This window comes from Mercenaria mercenaria, chromosome 3 (assembly GCF_021730395.1).
Source record: "Mercenaria mercenaria strain notata chromosome 3, MADL_Memer_1, whole genome shotgun sequence".
Classification (NCBI taxonomy): domain Eukaryota; kingdom Metazoa; phylum Mollusca; class Bivalvia; order Venerida; family Veneridae; genus Mercenaria; species Mercenaria mercenaria.
Window position 1 is genome coordinate 41,796,931 of NC_069363.1, and position 18,542 is coordinate 41,815,472.

The 18,542-nt window shown below is 33.6% G+C and overlaps 1 protein-coding gene and 1 long non-coding RNA gene across 2 annotated transcripts in view; one reads left to right on the forward strand and one right to left on the reverse strand.

Moving 5' to 3' along the window:
* The window catches only part of LOC123524979 (pyrokinin-1 receptor-like), a 188,696-nt gene that overhangs the window by 137,237 nt on the left and 32,917 nt on the right, over positions 1–18,542 (reverse strand). The window lies entirely within an intron of this gene.
* On the forward strand, positions 6,168–9,215 carry LOC128555573 (uncharacterized). The gene is made up of 4 exons (XR_008370177.1): positions 6,168–6,572; positions 7,122–7,296; positions 7,716–7,903; positions 8,648–9,215. It is a non-coding gene; the product is annotated as an uncharacterized LOC128555573 (long non-coding RNA).

Sequence of the window (18,542 nt, forward strand, 5' to 3'; positions counted from 1 at the left end):
TCATTTTCTGATTTATTATGTTACTTACAGAGTAAAATATAGATATATAAAGTCGTTTTAAATATATTAGTTGTTTGACTTTGTTGGCTAAAATTGTTAAACATTTATCTACATGATTTCCAAATGAATTTTAATATTTTTCAAAATTATTTCTCACCAGGATGTTTGTGTTTACAAATGCTTATACGAGTTTCTATGGCCTGCAAAACAAGATTTTGTCCGCATTTTGTCTTGTTGTCAATTGTAGCACCTGATTGACGCTTCTAACAACAATTACATCTTTCTTGAGATACTGCCAAAATGCACGATGTTAAGAAAAGCCCGTTAACTACATGGTTATAATTATAATGTGAATAACTGACATCAAGATTAAATAAATAAAAAGACAGACCTATTTTATAATGCATATGCATTATCAGGTTGAATTCCGATAGACGGGTGTTTACTTTGATCATTATAGTAGACATAAAAACAAGATCCCTCTTATTTTATGTGGTTTTAATGTGTGATATATAAATTAATTCAAAATAATTTGACCTCGAATGTTAACCGATATAGATCTATGTAGTTTTATATTATATATAAAACGCGTATGCTATGCTGACTGTCCATAAGGAAGTAACAATTATCATGTTGTTTTCTCTAGATAATACCCTCAGAAAATGTTAAGACTGTTTCCAGAACAAATGCTTGGTCACGTGTTGGATATTGGCCATTTTTCAAATGCACGACAACAGGTGCGTAAATGTATGTCTCCCCCAACGTTTACAATGGACATGACTCTGGCTTGAAGTATAATACATAATGAATTTTGTACGGTGGCTTTAACTTTTTATCAGCAGACAGACAATGAATGTAAGTAATGTTACGATTCAGTGAAATGCTGCAAGACATTGATTCCTAATAAAATGAAGCATGCAATTTTTAAATGCAAAATTGCTCAGACATAACCAATAACGCAAAGTCAAACTAGAAATAAATTGAATGTCTCTTAAAGGATAGTGTTCGATATGATTTATACTTTACATCGAAGTAAGATTTAGTAAAAGCTAAACCTTCAACCAACAATTATTCGTAATGCGCATGATTGTTGCGCAAATATCTACATAATGACAGCCGAAAAGGTCTTTGTTTAAGCAAAAACAGAACTACGTGTACTTCTGTTTGAACGTTATAGGGTGTATAAAATATAATCTCTCGTAAAAGATTACACAAAACCGAAATTTAAGAAAACTACATTTATCAGTGTTAAAGATTTAATGAAAGCTAAACTGACTTAATTCAACTAAATTACAAATACTAAAACAAACACATTTAATTTAGCTAAATATAAGACTACGGCGATATTTATTATGCCAAGCAGGATATCATTATTGTATATTCTATATGCAAAGCTAGCTTTATGTAGTTTTGTGACTGCTAATATTTCTGACAAAAAAAAACAACACATTTTTTTCTATTATACGTTGTGATTAACACTTATAGTACAATGCAGTATTCTTTACCGATATTTTCTATCGACTGTCTTTCGAGTAGCTTCCAAGTCGCGAACAACAGCATTAATTCCGTAGTTAAGAAACTGCCACTCGTAGCTTTACTTTTGAAGTTTTCCCAATCTGGAAAGCTATTTGGAATTGCTAAATAAGTTTTTACAAAGTATAAAAGTAGGTATTCAAGAAACAACGAAACAATTATTTTTCATTCAAGAATTCTCAAATACCATGTTTAGCTGTCAGTATTAAGAAAAAACAATACGGTCACACCACAACCTTTCGACAAAACATACCCAACAAGTTTGTGAATTGCATTGACTGTGCATGAAAGCAATTATCAAATTTCAGAATTTTGGCAGCTGACTTCTGCAATATCGTTCTTGCGTGTTAGCGCGTTTGAAGAGCACCAAATCGCGAGCTCAACAGAACGACAAATTAGCGCACCAATAAGACAACTACCTTATGTGTCGTGTCGGCGCGCTAATTCGTCGTTCTGGCGTGTTGGTGCCCTTCAAAGGATAAATAAAAGATACAAAAGTCATTTGTCGTTCTGGCCGGGGCGCAAAAACAACAACTGTGAATTCGCATGTTGGCGTATTTGAAGAGCGCCAACATTCCAATACCGCCAGAAAGGCAAATAAGCGCACCGATATGAAAAAAGAGGCATTTGTCATATTGGTGCGCTTATTGATTGTTCGTTCTGGTGTGATGGAGCTTTTCAAACGCGCAGAAAAGCCTGACTGAAATTGCAGAAATCAGCAGCTTTACAGAATGGTCTTTTCCGTAATATTCATGTGTTCATGCCTTGAGAGTGACTATAACTGTACGGAACATAAACTTATAATGTCATTATACTGTATGACTTCCGAAAACCGCGCACCTTCGGGACCAGAAGAAAAGTGTAGTTTTTGGAAGTTTCTAGTATTTGGAAGTATGAAGTGATTTGTACAAGAACAACTGCATAGCATAAGCCGTGTGTTTGCGCTTTGGAGCAAGTTCAGACTTGCGAAATACTTTTTATTTCACCCTGTAGGGACAGTTCAATTTTACGATGTTTCGACAGTCAGTCCTTGTAATTATGTAAGAGATTTCGTAAAATGCCGTGATTTGAAAGGGTTTACACATTTTGTACTACCTGCATCCAACTTTCAAGTTACGACAATTTGTGGAACTATTTGACCAATTACGAAATCAATCCACTGACATGAGGTAAAACTTCACGCTGGGTAATTAATTACTTAACTAAATGAACCACAATAAGAATTAAAAGTTAATCCGTTTATCATTTCAAACATAAAATCAGTATGACGTGCAGATGTAACTGATATTTTTGACATGTTCAAACTTAAAATCAGAATGAATTACAGATGTAACGGATGTCCTCTCCGTGTATTGATAGTTCTCAATACAAAATCAGTATGACGGGCAGATATAACAAATGTGCTCTCCCTGTCCATTTCAACACAAAATCATGAATTTCAGCTGAAACAATGGTAACATGTGTTTCCGTGTCGATCAGTATGAAATGCAGTTGAACTGCTGATCCTTTGTAGGTTCGGGTGCATCTCTTGTTGCTCTGTCTGCAACTGCATAGAGAACATGTGTTTTTGACTCATATTATTTGTTTTTTACTTTGTTCAGGTTGAGCTATTAGTGTAGGTGGATGGTCCATCGACTTGCGTCAGTAGTTTTATTTGAACATCTGCACTGAAACTACCGGCCAGAGTTACATTAAAAATGTACATCCCTAAAGGTTTACTGTTTAAAAACATGATAAAGTAAAGTACGATACGGCAATTTACACGGGCATAAATGTTTACAATAATGGGACGATGTGTCATGCACAAGACCCAGACCCCTAGCTCCAAGGCCAAGGTCATACTTAGAAATCAAAAGGTTCACTGGGTCTGTTTCGTGTCCGGTTCATTACTCTGTCATTCATCAGGGCATTTTGAAATTACTTTGCATAAATGTTCCCTATAATGAGACGACGTGTAATGCGCAAGACTCTGACCTCTAGCTCTAAGGTCAAGGTCACACTTACAGGCTAACGGTTAACATGGTCTGTTTCTTGTCCGGTCCATAACTCTGCCATCGATGAAGGGATTTTAAAATTACATGACATAAATGCTCGGGGGCATTTGCCACAAATATTGACAGCTCTGTTAATTATGAATCAAGATTCAGATTTTTCTTATCAGCTTCATTAATCTTTACAAAATGTCATTGAAAGGCGATCTGTAGTTTTTAAAAATAGTTCTGATACAGCCTGTCAACTTATTTGAAAGTGTCAAAGCTTGACAGAAAGCATGACTTAGTCATAGAAAATGTATTGTACATACATCTATATGAATAAAGTTAAATCTTATTCATATATCTCTTTGTGCCGATTATATATTTCAGTCATCAAGTAAGATTTACCCATGTAAACTAGTTTCTTAACTGTAAAGGTGAGTATTTTGTATGCTTTCCACGGACAAAACCGAGAGAAAGCTGTAGCTCGTGCTAAGGTCGAGATAATCCTACTGCACACACCCGTGGGGGGGGGGGGGGGGGGGGGCGGGGAAGCATGTTATTTGAAACGTTTTGTTATTACTATTTATTATTATTGTTTTGTTTCCAAGCTAAAATAGACATGATATTGCTCGTCCGTTATCCCCCCCCCCCCCGCTTTGTACAAGTGTGAAATTCGAGTTGTATCTTTTATTTTAAAAATGTACCCATTCCCCTCACATTTTCAGCAGCTTTCACTGTTCGCCTAAATTGCAAATAAAATAACACTTTTCTTTCAGAATCTTATTATTTTTTTTTCTCTTGTCTAAAACCGTTTCAAAATTCTAAAATATTCAAGGTTCGGCCAGAACTAATGTGATTTATGTTCTCAAACCCCATATTTGCAGTTCCTTAAACAGCTGGGTGAAGTGAAAGCTCTATTATGTTATGTATGTTCAGTACCTTCTACTTTTAGAAACAATCATAAGTTCTTATAGTCGAAAAATTGTAGAATTTATTCGATAACTGTTTATAGCATCCCCGAAATCTCGATGGAACAAAACAGATTGGCAACTGGGTTCTCATATTCTAGAGCACTACATATGTGCATGGTTTTTAATAAGTCAAAAGAAGAGAAATAGTTGTGTTAGTACATAACGTTGAATTAGCAACAAATCGAGCTTTTTATTGGGTTTTGTATAAGTTGGGAATCCAATAAAGTGTAGGGAACTTTAACTGATTGTCTTCAAGTCTGGCATTACAATGGATGTATTGATCTACATGATCTTTCACAATATTAATCTCATTTCATGGCGATTACTGACAGGTTATTGAATGATTCAGGTCATTCTGTCATGTCTCTGTGTAGTAAATGCGTCGTATAATGATACTCTTATTTGAAGCTTTGTCTGCGGGAGTTAAAACAAAATTGGTATTGAATTTAGATATACTATTCTTTAAATTAGAACTTTTGATTAGGTGGTTACATGGAAAGCGTTTGATTTACAGAATTTTATGCAAGTTTATATAATTTTGAAAATATTAGTTTTCCGTTCAGTAAGAGCTTTCGGGTCTGCATTGCTTTTCCGATAACTTTTTAGCATAATCATCAATAGACTAGAGTTATTTCAGAAAGACATGTTTCAAAGTTTATACACGACGGAATTCATTTCTATTTTACCTTATGACCTAATTGTTTTGTCAGCAATAATTTTAGAAGTATCTCTTATGATATAACCTATCAGTTGATAACAGTAATTAGACTCTTTAAAATTACAACTGCCTAGAACATTAAAAATCTATGTCTAAATCCGAGACAATCTTATTGTACATTTCTAACTGGTTTATTATATTTTTAACTTCCAAATACTTAAATATTTAGGAATGTGATTAACTGCAAGGTATTTGATTTCAACAAATTTTACAAAGAATATATAAAATCAATCACGAATCTAAAACATAAGTGAGGGCAGTTAGTAATCTTTAATAGCACGAGAGTCTATTGGGTGCCAGATGGTTTTTGCAAGTTTAAATAAAATAACCAGAAACGCCAGTCCAATATGTAAGAGTTACAAACAAAAACATCTAAGCAAACATCTTTTCTACCATAAAAATGAGAGTTTAAATATCGAATTTGTTAATCTATCACTATTGATGGGTTTATATGCTTATGTTACTGTTAAGACATTTTCTTTGAAATATGCCTATTTTAGAGATATGAAAATAAATAAAAATCTATTTCCAGATTGAAAAAAGAAGAAAATCTTTTCACATCAATTACTGATAAAAAGCTAAAGCACTGGAGTAAAATAAATGCTATGTACTGTGTTTGTGAACAAGCTATTCGGAAGAAACGTGGCGTCTATTCAAAACAAGTTCCTAAAGCACTTTGTTCACCAACACAATATCTTGACTGTGAATTGACAAATCAGCGTACATGATTTCCCTGCTTGCGACAGCAAAGCGAAACACGATGCTTTTGTGTTCTATATGCAGATATACTGATAACTGAAGTATTGCGCTTATCAGCAAACAAAACAGAGATTGGTTATTCTTACACTGTAAATAATATAGTGAAAACTAAACATTTTTCAGATCCGTTTCTAATATAAATAATTTTTGTCTGGTAACATTTCCTGGCGTGTTTCAAGGCTATATAGATGAATAATCTAATAAATTGTTCCCAATTGAAACTTCAATTTACTGTAGTCATCATCAGATGTGAAAAGAGGTTTTCTGTTCCGCCTTAACTAAAATCGACTTTGACAGAAATTCTCAGTTTGGTATACTTTATCAGTTTTAACTCTTTTGCCTAAAAATATATGTTGTCCATTCAAAAATAATTTACCAGAATATACATCCAGCTGGTCAAAATAGCGAAAGAGCACCGTAAAGACAGTGGGTACTCACTAGTTCTCTTTTACAATTTAGCGACGTAAAGTAGCAAAGCAGAATGTAAGTGAATCGGAAGCTCGGGGTCATTGTGGAAATGTTGTGAACAACTCTCACGTTGTGTCGGAACTTTCTGATTCTATACCAGGTGGAGGTGTAGATGCAGTTCTAGAACAATGCATTTTTGACGTAATGGTTAGTGTTTTCCTACGATATTATGCCAGCATTTACATGTGTAGTCTTTAAAATGTATTTGTCCTGACAATAATAACATGAATTTAATATAATTTATATTGATGTAATTGAAATTTTGGGTGTCACTAAAGCGTTTGTACCCTGATATATATATGTTATTCACAACATGATGAAGAGGCTCACAATCCGCAGAAAAAATGTAACAACGTAGATTAATATTTTATAGAAAAGAAAGCAAAATATTTGAGAAATTTTACCACATTCTCTATTGGGCCGATAGCATGTTAGATTACATTTATCAGAAAGATCTACAATGGCTTGAGAAGTTACATTTTTTTCAAAAACAGAATAACAGTTGTATATAAATGATTATATAAATAAATATTTGTTATCAAAACTGCCATGATGCCCTTTGTGATGAAAAACGCATTTCGTGTACATGTATGTATGTTTGTATGTATGTATGTTTATACACATTAATTAGATTGCAAACGGTTATAGATTTACGGAAGCTGCCAGGTTTAGTCATTCATTGCTAATTTCATTCAGGTAGGTGATGATTTATCTCTTGCTGATGTACATGTTGATGCGTTGAACACAGTTGCTCAAGCAACACTCATACGTGACCCGGTGTATACTGCTAACAATACAGACAAAGTTGAAATTTTCATTAAAAACTCGTGCCCTGTAAACTGCAGTCAAAATGGAAAATGTTCAGATCAAGGTATGTATCTACGAGTAAGTAAGTTATGATATATATTGGTGCATTTGTAAACTGACCGTCGAAAGTATTGGAAAATACTAGTAGTCTTTAAAAATGAAATAACTCACTTCAACGATCCTGCATGACATAATTAGGTAAATTACAACACTTGATTTTACTATTTACAATATCCTTTAAAAAGCTTTGCATACATACCATATAAACTTTCTCCATTTGATCAGTCAAAAGTATTTTTGTTGCTGGTCACGAACTGATACTAAAAGTAACTCTATTTTCAGATAAACTGCAATTGTAACATTCTAAAAACTCCTAATAAAATAGACTCACAAATTTATATGTCAACTTTATTACAAGAGTGACGTTAGCAAAGCATAGTTACTTAAGAATGGAATGAACTTATCTGTTTGTATATGAAACAGGTGATTGCGAATGTGATGACCACTACAATGGTGCCGATTGTAGTATAGATGAACGTGATCCAGTTACTATTGACGACCTGGAGGGATGAGGATTGTGTAATCTTACCGACGGTGATGGTTGTGACTGTTTCGTTTTGAGGACAGCCTATCTCTTGCCAAACTTTACATGTGCGATTTCCGGTGTAATAGTATGTTGTCAGTTCTATCTTTACAAAACATGTAACGATTATGTGGGCCATTTTATTATTATTAGAGCCGTGTATTTAGCTATAAGAATAAACGTAAATGGATTAAAACTTTCAGGAAAATAGATGATTATACTGTCACACGTCAAATAATGATACAAATGACAAATGGGGCTGTTTCGTTTTACCTACATCAGCATGGTAATGTAATTATTTTAGAAATGTCGAATTATCTATATTAATACTGGATGTATGACTAAAAAGTAATACATAATCATGTACATAATAAATAAGTAAAATATATAATAAGATCCCTTGAGTGAATAAAATCTGTCCATAAGAGGTAATGCAAAATGTAACAACCAAATACCCACTACCATCGATTTTAGCTAATTCCGTTTAACAGATATTGATTGGATTTTTATTCCAAGAAGCAGGGAGTATGACAACGCTAAGTTTCAGTACTGGGACATTTTGTGCGGTCGAAACATGGCACTTGAAGGCCGTTGTTGTGAAAATGAATAAAGGTTTTAAGACAACCATTTGGAAGCAACGCATTTAACCAAGCAATAACATAGCAGTATCCCATCAACTGCCTGTATACTTTAATACAAGTCTATCGTGATATTCATATATATAATATAACAATGCCAGTTTACCCTTTTGTTTCTTTTGTGAATTTAGATATAATTTAGATTTGATATAATAACTTTATTACACAGACATGACGTCTTTTTTCTTATTTAGACATACATAGATGGCACAGAGGAAAATATAACTGAAACTGCAAACGCTGGGGAATATGAAAACATATTTACTGGCCAATGTTGCGCACCTGTGGAAAGAAATAAACGTTCAACATCACAAAATATTGTATTTTCTACTAGATAGGACATTACAATCAGTAATGACGGAAACCATTTTGGTTCAGCCGAACCTCTTCACGTTTTTGATTTCGAGTGTTAAGATGCTTTGCCTGATAGTGACAATGGCCATCGTATTGTTCTCAAGGTAACACACCTGTAAACTGTACAGGTCTGTCTAATATTATTACTACTTAGCAAATACCTCATACTTTTGTGACACTTCTTTTACGGTTGTTATTATCACATTAAAGGCACAAACTGTTGTTTCAAAAGAAATTAGCTATTGTTTATAAGATGAGTTGCAGTATTAAAATGACCCGAGTTGATTTTATTCATCGACCTTGGAATTTGTTGCCATTTCAAGAAATCTATAGCAATGTCTATTACAAAACATGCTTGTAAAGATAATATTTGTCCTTAATTATGATTGTAGTTCAGCCGATATATGGATATGCGAAGAATATTATACATTTGCCTATGTAATACAATGTTACAACGGACAGGTGTTGTTACTAAAATCAGTTGCGACTGAACTTCGGAATGTAGATGTTTTGTTTGTCTGCTTGTTTTGTTGGGTTATAAGTCACACTGACACTGTTATAGGACATATCGCGACTTTCCAGCTTTTCATAGTGAAGGAAGACTCAATGTGTCCTTGGAGGCGTTATTCCATCACGGGGGGGTACCTTGGTAGAACCATCGACCTTCTGTATGCCATGCCAGATGGATGACTTCCTCACAAAGAATTCTACGCCTCGAGTGAGGTTCGAACCAACATCAGTGAAGGGCAGTTATTTTAAGTCGAAATACAGACGAGCAAATATATAATACAAATTATGCTTTTTGCCGGGTGGATTTTGTTTCATAGATGGTGTATGTATAAGAGAAAATGATATCCATATATCAGATAATTGTTTTACCTGTGTAACACATGTCAGCTTTTACAACTGGACAAGAAGTAAGGATTTTATCTTTGACAATGGTGTTCAACTAAATATAAAAACCTGCCTATGAGCTATTAACCTATAATGCAAGCAAAAAATATAAAAAGTAATATCCATTCCATGAAGAAGCTTTCATAAAAGGACATACTTCTATAGTTTGTAATATTAATATTCTTTTGTTTTGAAAGGTTTTCAGTTTTAAAAGATTGCTCGTTGAATTTGCTAATGTCTATCAATGTCTCCAAGAATCTGGTTTCTGTTGTTTTTGTAGATGTTTCAAAATATTGATAATTATAATAATATTCTCGCTATAATTAGTAATTCAAATAGGTAGAATCAGATCAGGTAATGATTTTACAACTGGACACTAAAACCCGTAAAAATAAAACTATAAAAGATCAACATGTGAAACTGTTTTCCCTAGGCTGTACATCAGCAGACAAAGGTGACGGAAATCTTGGAACTATACTCGGGGCAACGCTTGGCAGTGTTGCTAGTGTTATGGTAGCCGTTGGAATATTCAGCATATGGCATTTTAAGCTTAAGCCACAGCACAAAAAAAGGAAGTAAGTCAACATTGCCAATTGCTGTAACATTTGTATCAGTCAATATTTGCAGCCAGCTCAGTGTGGTGATCCGCTACATAGAAAGACTGACTGTGTTTTTACTTTCTGTTCTTCTTTTCGACTTTGACTGATTATTTTCTCTTTTTTTCGAATTCAGTCTATGTTTAAAAATTGTAAACTTCCTTTGACAAGAAGTATGCAATGTTTCAAAGACAGCGATTAGATTTTCCATTCCGAAAGCTAAGTCTTTAAATAATTACTTTAATATACAAACTGCTATTTTATTATGTCTACGGCATAATTTTGTCATTTATCCGTTTTTTATCATCTCATGACAGTATGTTACACTCAAGTTGCAGTAGAACTAAAAGGGCGCAGTTCAATTGACAAATTAACTCACATTTTTGTGTAACAGCATAAACACCATCTTATGACATAATTAGCATTTATATCAACATTAAATTCTAACACAAAAATGTTAAATGCAGATACACTGGAGAACATTTATATTTTTCCGACATAAGTATTAAGTCTCGTTTAGGGCAAACCCATTATTTTAACTGGGGACCATACGCCGCTTTTCATGGAATTACACACTAGTGTAGCATTGAAGGTTCCATGTGCACTGCCGTATGAACACATCTGCGGATGTCTCTGAATTTTTTTTTTTTTTTTGTACTTTTAGCATATGTAAATGTTGAGTTCTGCTCAACCCGGGGCTAGAGGGCGTGGACAGTAGCAAGCATTTCCACTACCGTCCATGAACAGGCTCAATTTAACCGAGCCTGCAACATTTTCGTTTTTTGTTGTGTTGAGCGACCTGTGGAGTTTCCACTTTTTCTATTTTGAATGTTCTGAATATAGCTTTCCTCTTATATAATCAGACTTTGCGTATTCTGATGTTCATATTAGGGTTACATATTTAGCTGGCAGCCCTTTAAACACTCTGTTCGTCTATCCGTCCGTCTGTCTGTCCATTTTACCGTATATTCACACCGTGCTTGAATCATAACTTCAACACTGTGTAAGACATTTTGTTAATTCACCACATACTGACGGCGGATATTAAGGGAAAAGTACATTGTACGAGAACCAATGCTTACTTTCTGGATAATCGTCATATCTTGTTTTCTGCGCTAGAACCCAAAAGGTACTAAAGAGAATTAATTCAAACTACTAAGAAGATATAGGGCAATAAGGGAAAACACAGTGTACAAGAACCATAGCACTACCTTATTTACATTTAAAATAAGTTTCCGATATAAAATGAGCTTGCTAAAGTAAGATCAAATACAGAATAAATTGCTTTGTGGCTTTACATTTCATCATAGAACAAGAAGATATCGGGTGCTGAAAATGTCAGGATGCACAAAAACAACTGTTACAGTAGACATTGGTTAATAATAACAACAATGGGGCACGCTACAATAAGACCGCCTAGACAAAAGTAATTAGACCAAGTCAAACAGGACTTAATGGATAGTACTCAATATGATTTATACCTAGATGTTATCTCACATTTGTCTCCTGAAAGGCAAGCTTGTCTCATTTACTTCTTCTTAAACCATCTTACTTTTTACACATTCATGGAAAATGGTATCCAAGTCCAATGATCAAACTAAATATTAAGTCTGTTCCATAATTGTTATGTAGATGGATGACTGAGTACTTCTGTAACGCCAAAAGGGCAATTATATCCCGGTTAGAAAAAAAAATGTTATCAAACCTAAATATCCAGACCACAAAAATCTGTTTCGGCAGAAAGAAATGAAAATCGCATTCATCATTTCTACAAGTTTAACGAAAGATTAAGTGATATGATTCAATTAGTATACCAATAAAGTAACAGATGAAAAATAAAAAATGAACAGGAGATTCGGTCATTTTCACGTTATTGTTTCACCAACAAACAAAAGCTCATCAACTCGTTAAAATGTCATGAAAAATAGTTGTTTACTTTCCTGTTGTTTTGAAATACATTGTTTAGATAAGATTGTGGAAAATAAAATGATGGATAGATTTTAAATGTTTTAAAAGGATCATCATTTCAATGATTATTGGACGATTTAGAGAAGTCGTTCAAACTGCGGTAAGTAATAAAAAAGTCCTATGGATAATAATAAAATCTGTTAATAAGTTAATATTTCCTGTAAGGCATTATCAGGAGCTGCAGAAGATTTACTAGAAGCGTATATCGCATGCATGATACCATATTTAATCTGTTTTGAGACACAGTTTACATTACTTAAATAGAGCCAGAATGGCAGGGTCGATATACTCTCAGATGTCCTAAAGATTAATAATCCAGCCATTGCTTACATTAACATTAAATTCAAAGTATTCATCAGTATCATGACTATACTGTAATTATTGAAACAAGAAACGTCTATAGAACAACTCATAGACGGCACACGATTTAACATTCCTCCGAAAGATTATTAATTCAGTAAATTAATCTGCATTTATGCAATGCATTTAATTTGTAATTTCATATCATTCTTCTGACAACTTTAAACATAAATCTTTTGTATTTGATTGCAAAAAAATGTTCGAATAAGTGGCGTGTTCCGTTAATAAACATTTCGTGTTATTTTACATAAAAATCTGAGTAATTTTTTGGAAAAGGGATTCGGTTGCTGCTACTCCTGCCAAACAATAGGTTCTTGTTTATGTAGTTAGGATTTAAACAATAAATTCTAGTGTATATATATGTACATATTTAGATTTTGCAGATGCAGTATTACAAGACTTGGAAGAGAAACCAAATATTTTGTTTGTCCATCTCTCTGCGTATTGTGTTACAACATTAGCTACATATTCAAAATATACATATATCTGAGACCATGCTGTCAGAACCCTTTCCTAATTTCGTACATAAGCATAACAATTGAAATTTCTATAAAACTGCATTGTAAAGAATCATTTTGACGACTCTTGTCACAACATAAATAAAAGCTAGTTTCATACAATTCAGTATTCAGTTACAGACGTACATGAATAACAAACAAATTAAATCGCTCTATTTGTCCTGTTACTAGATCAAGAAGTATTGGCTTTACTGAGTTTCTTAAAATTTGTTTATTCTTATTTTGTAATTAATATCTCTTTTTTGTAGTACACTTTAGAAGAACCTTTCTAAAAATGTAAATTGAACGTGTGTTACCTCGGCGTCATGTTTTGTATAGGAATTCAATAGGAAGCAATTATTACGGAACTAGGGGATTGGGTTTTGTTTCCAAGTTTATTTATGTTCTGAGAGCCCAGATAACTGCCTAAACTGAGTCCACTTTTGCATCAAATCTACACTTTTCACTCAGATATGTATACAATATATACAGTGTTTTCCATTGCAAAAGTTAGAAGAGTAAACATCTGCAAAATATGAACTGTGGTATTTAACATTCGATTTTGAATACCTTTCCAGGTGCCAGACAGCATATGGTACACAGAAGCGTTCGTTTATATTCTAAAACAAAAAGGTATGGAATATGAAAATGACTAAAAGTAATTATATCTTATTTTTTTTCAAGGATATCATGTGAATGTTTTATATAGTCATAAGGTGAATAAAACCCGTGACTCAATGTACAGAATGAAGAATAAAACATGATACTGCTCAGAGGTTCAATTTGGTTCAAGTTGTTACAATCTAAAACAAAACAAACAAGCATAATGTTGGAACAATATCAGTATTCTCTTAGACTGAATGACTTCATACATTTACTTGAATTTGTATAGTTACATCCAATGATTACTATCGCGTTTTTGTGTTATTTTCTATTTAGGTCTACATATATGCCGGATAAAATATTTTACAGATTTGCAATAAGAATAATATCTTTTTTTTCATTTATATTGTCCATAACTGTATAATTCATTAAAATTAAAGATGATATCGAGTAGAAGGCTACTGACACTTTTGCGAGAACAAGTATTTTAAAATGATGGGTTTGTAAAAGGTAGTCGTGAAGTGTCTTATAGAATGTCACATTCTTTTTTCTACGAACTAAGATGATCTAAAAACAATGAAATAAAGATCTTATTCAATTAAATGAAGCTTTTGTTTTATTTTGTAATGAACGCGTACATTAAGTTATGGCGTAACCGCAGCATATGTACACCTACTCTCGTGAGAAACTAATGATATCAAATATCAAGATCAACATTTTTATATTTATGAATTTAATTGAGTTATAGATATAATTCTTTTCAACAAATTTCATAAAATATATATCTTAAAAAGTTTAGATTCACATAATATGAGTCCATAAATAACGATCCTACACCGTCCATTTGTTTTCAGAATGAAGAGTACCTCGATCACTTGACAACTGGTGGCAATGGTGGGCAAACTACTGTGTTGCATGGCTAATCAGCTCAAAAGATAAATGGATCACAAATATATTTAAGTAAAAGGTGAATTAGTAGCGTTTGAAATGCTTAAATTATAGCATGACAGGTTTCTATTAGGATTTCTGGGTAGGCTTCAATACGTGGTTCGTTTCAGCTCAGAGATCTGTAACAACATATAAACATCTCGAAAGCTGAGATGTGTTCACTATATCTTATTCAACCTCTAGTAAAGTCATTCACACAGAACTGTGAATGAATGAAGAAACATTGAAAACATAAAGACTTAATTTCAATTTAGACCAACGAAATTTCAAGATAAAGTTTTACGCCTCATAAAGGAATTTGGATAATTGAAAATTATGGTACAATTTAATGCCAATGATTGTCAAGTAGCATGGAAAATTTCCAGAATATTGCATGATTGAGTATTTTGTTTAAAATTTATGTGTTCACTGGATCATTATTTTGATCGTTGTTGGAAGGAAATGTAAATATCCGTAAATTGGCCGAATGATCAATTATATTGTCCTCATTAAAATGTGCATTATCCCACATATCCTGTAGCACAGACTTAAGCGAAATTCTTACACAGAAGAATAGAAGGGAGTCCGCGATGACAAAACACCCTTAATGTATTGACATTGCGTGCGAGTATTCGGAGACATATTTTACGGTCATCACAAAGCATTTAAATACTGTTATTATGATAACAAAGTATAAGATACATTGGACGGCTAGAAATCAACCAAGAAAAATGACACCGGCTTTGAGTGCGTCTGTTAACGAGAGATAATAATAGCTTCAGTACTCATTACAAACCTATCACCGGCGTAAACGAAATCTTGATAAATGGAGTCCTGGGAGACTTATTTCATACGGCAGTTAAAGACTACTATCGTGATAGGTAATATACATATAGTGGAACCTCAAACAGTCCCACTCCTACCCTAAGAGCAGTCATGACTTTTAGCATATCAAGATGGTCTTTGGTAGCTGCCCACCCAAAGAACATTAATTTGTAGGATTTTCAATATCGTTTAAAAGGAGATGATGTGAGTTTTTTGGTTTTGGAATTAAGTGAAAACAATAACTACTTATGTAAGGGCATTTCAAACAATTGGGCCTGAAGATCCTGACAAGTTTCCATACATGCATATAGGGAAAATTACAAACGCCCATGTCTGTCAGCCATGATTTTCACGAACTGGAATAATTTCAAAAGTATTGGGAAAGGTCACACAAGTTTCATATTTTGTAAAGTTATTTTAAAATATGGCCAGTAGTTTCTGACAAGAAAATTTGTTGACGGTTACTCTGTCTACATGTATGCGAAAAAGACTACGCTTTTTCGCAAAAAACATGAATAAGTTGAACAATTTTGGTAGTGAGTTAAGCGACGAACATTTCCGTAAAATTGTTACAAAATCAGACTGGTGGATTAAACATCATTTTATTTTAGCTCACCTGTCTCGTCCGTCCGTCGTCTGTCCACAATTTCTTGTGAATACGATAGAGACCATATTTTGCATACAACCTGTATTGCCATAATATCTCAGTTCCTTTCGAAAACTGGCCATATTCCATCATGGGTTCCAGAGTTATAGCCCCTTAAAGGGCCAAAATTTGCTATTTTTGTCTTGCGAACAAGATAGAGACAACATTTTGCAATCAATTTTAATCAAACTTGCACACAACTTGTCATGGCATAATATCTCGGTTCCTTTCGAAAACTGGCCAGATTCATTTATGGGTTTTAGAGTTACGGCCTCTTAAAGGGCCAAAAATTGCTATTTTAGCTTGTGAACACAATAGAGACCACATTTTGCAATCAGTTTTATCCAAACTTGCACACAACGTGTATTGGCATAATATCTCGGTTCCATTTGAAAACTTGCCAGATCTCATCATGAGTTCCAGAGTTATATCCCCTTAGAGGGCCAAAATTTGCTATTTTTGGCTTGTGAACGCAATAGAGACCACATTTTTTAATAAATTTTAATCAGACTTGCACTGGCATAATACCTCAGTTCCTTTCGAAAACTGGCCAGATCCTATCATGCTATTTTGGCTTTTGCAGCCATATGGATACTTCATTTATGGTTTGGTTTGATAGAAACTTGCAAAATATCTTTAACAACAATAGATTTTGGATTCCATAATAAATCGGTCAGATCCAATCATGGGTTCCGGAGTTACGGCCCTGACTGACCGCGGAAAGAGACAAAAATTGTTAATTTTTACCTTGTGAACACGATAGAAGTGACATTTTACATTTGATTTTAACCACCCTTACACACAACTTAAGCCACTATAAGATCCTGGTTCCTTTTGAAAACAGGTTGGATTCTGTCATGGCTTCTGGAGTTACTGCCAATGAACATTTTCCATTCTGACTCTTTCAGCCATATAGAGGTTTCATTTATGCAATCATTTGATACAAACTTGCACGGAATGTTTATATTGATGATCTCTAGGCCAAGTTCGAAACTGGGTCATGTGGGGTAAAAACTAGGTCATCAGGTCCAATCAAAGGAAAAGCTTGTACCCTAGAGGCCACATTTATGATCCTGTCTTCATGAAACTATGTCAGAATGTTTATTTTGATGATTCCTAGGCCATGTTCGAAACTGGGTCATGTGGGGTCAAAAACTAGATCACCACGCAAATCAAAGGAAAAGCTTGTACACACTTATGACTCTTTCTTCATGAAAATTGGTCAGAATGTTTATCTTGATGATTTATAGGCCAGGTTTAACAAGTGAGCGATATAGGGTCATCATGACTCTCATGTTTTATTTTAAGCTATGTTTGTCACACTGCGGAATAAGTTGAACAAACTTTGGAAAGGCCCTCCCAAGAAAATTATATGATTTAACTTTGGAATATGGTCAACCAAGGGTCATTTCATGAAATTATTTTTAACAGGACCAGCAGTTTATCACAAGATTTTGAAATTGTCCACTCTATATATAAAAGGAAAAATGACCATGCCCTCTTGCAATCTAGTTTTATTGCTAATCGGAATTATTTTAACAATCGTGATAGAGGGTCATCCGAGAAACATTGTTATGAAATTATTTTCAATTGAACAACCGGTTTATTACTTTTAGCTCTGCCGATCCCTTCATTTGAATATCCAGAGAAATACCCTTCATTTCAACTCTAGCGTTTAGAGGCGTAGTCAGTTATCATGCAATTTATCGCGAAATTATTACAATTTAATGCAGCTTTACACTTGTTGAATCTTACCTGTTAACCGGTATATTATAATAATGAGCTTCTTGACACATTTTTTCTTGCTTTTGCATTTAACAGCTTCATATATTTAGTAAGGTTTACAATTTTGTCATTTCAAAAAATGACAATATAATTAATTCTTATATATTTATTTTATAAACTTATTCATTCGTTGTACGAAAACGTTCTAAAGAGAAGGAACAATTATTGATAATTTCAGATAAAAAAGGGTTATTATCATAGTAGCTTGATCTGGGATGCTGTATCCGGCTCGAGTGAATTTTGCCAGGTCGGATCACACGAGGCGTGCCGAGTTAGATCCGACTTGGCAAATCCACTCGAGCCGAATACAAAATCCCAGATCTAAAGGTACTGTTATAAAAACCCTTTTTTATGTTATACCTCCACCTTTGTTTGTTTGTTTGTTATCGTTCAAAATCTTCAGTGTTTATCGATGTTAAAATAGAACTGAGTGTTATTTTTGTGTGCGCTATTTATGGAACAATGCCATTTTTTTCTGCGTCTTCGTATTTACTTGTGAAGTAAAAGTCGTATTTTTGATAGAATTGATATAGGTATATAGTAAAAACAATACTTAATCTACTTATCAATTAATCATTCCTTTAAACCAAACCAATTTGAGAGCTTTAAAGTTAAGCTAATTGGCAATCTCTAC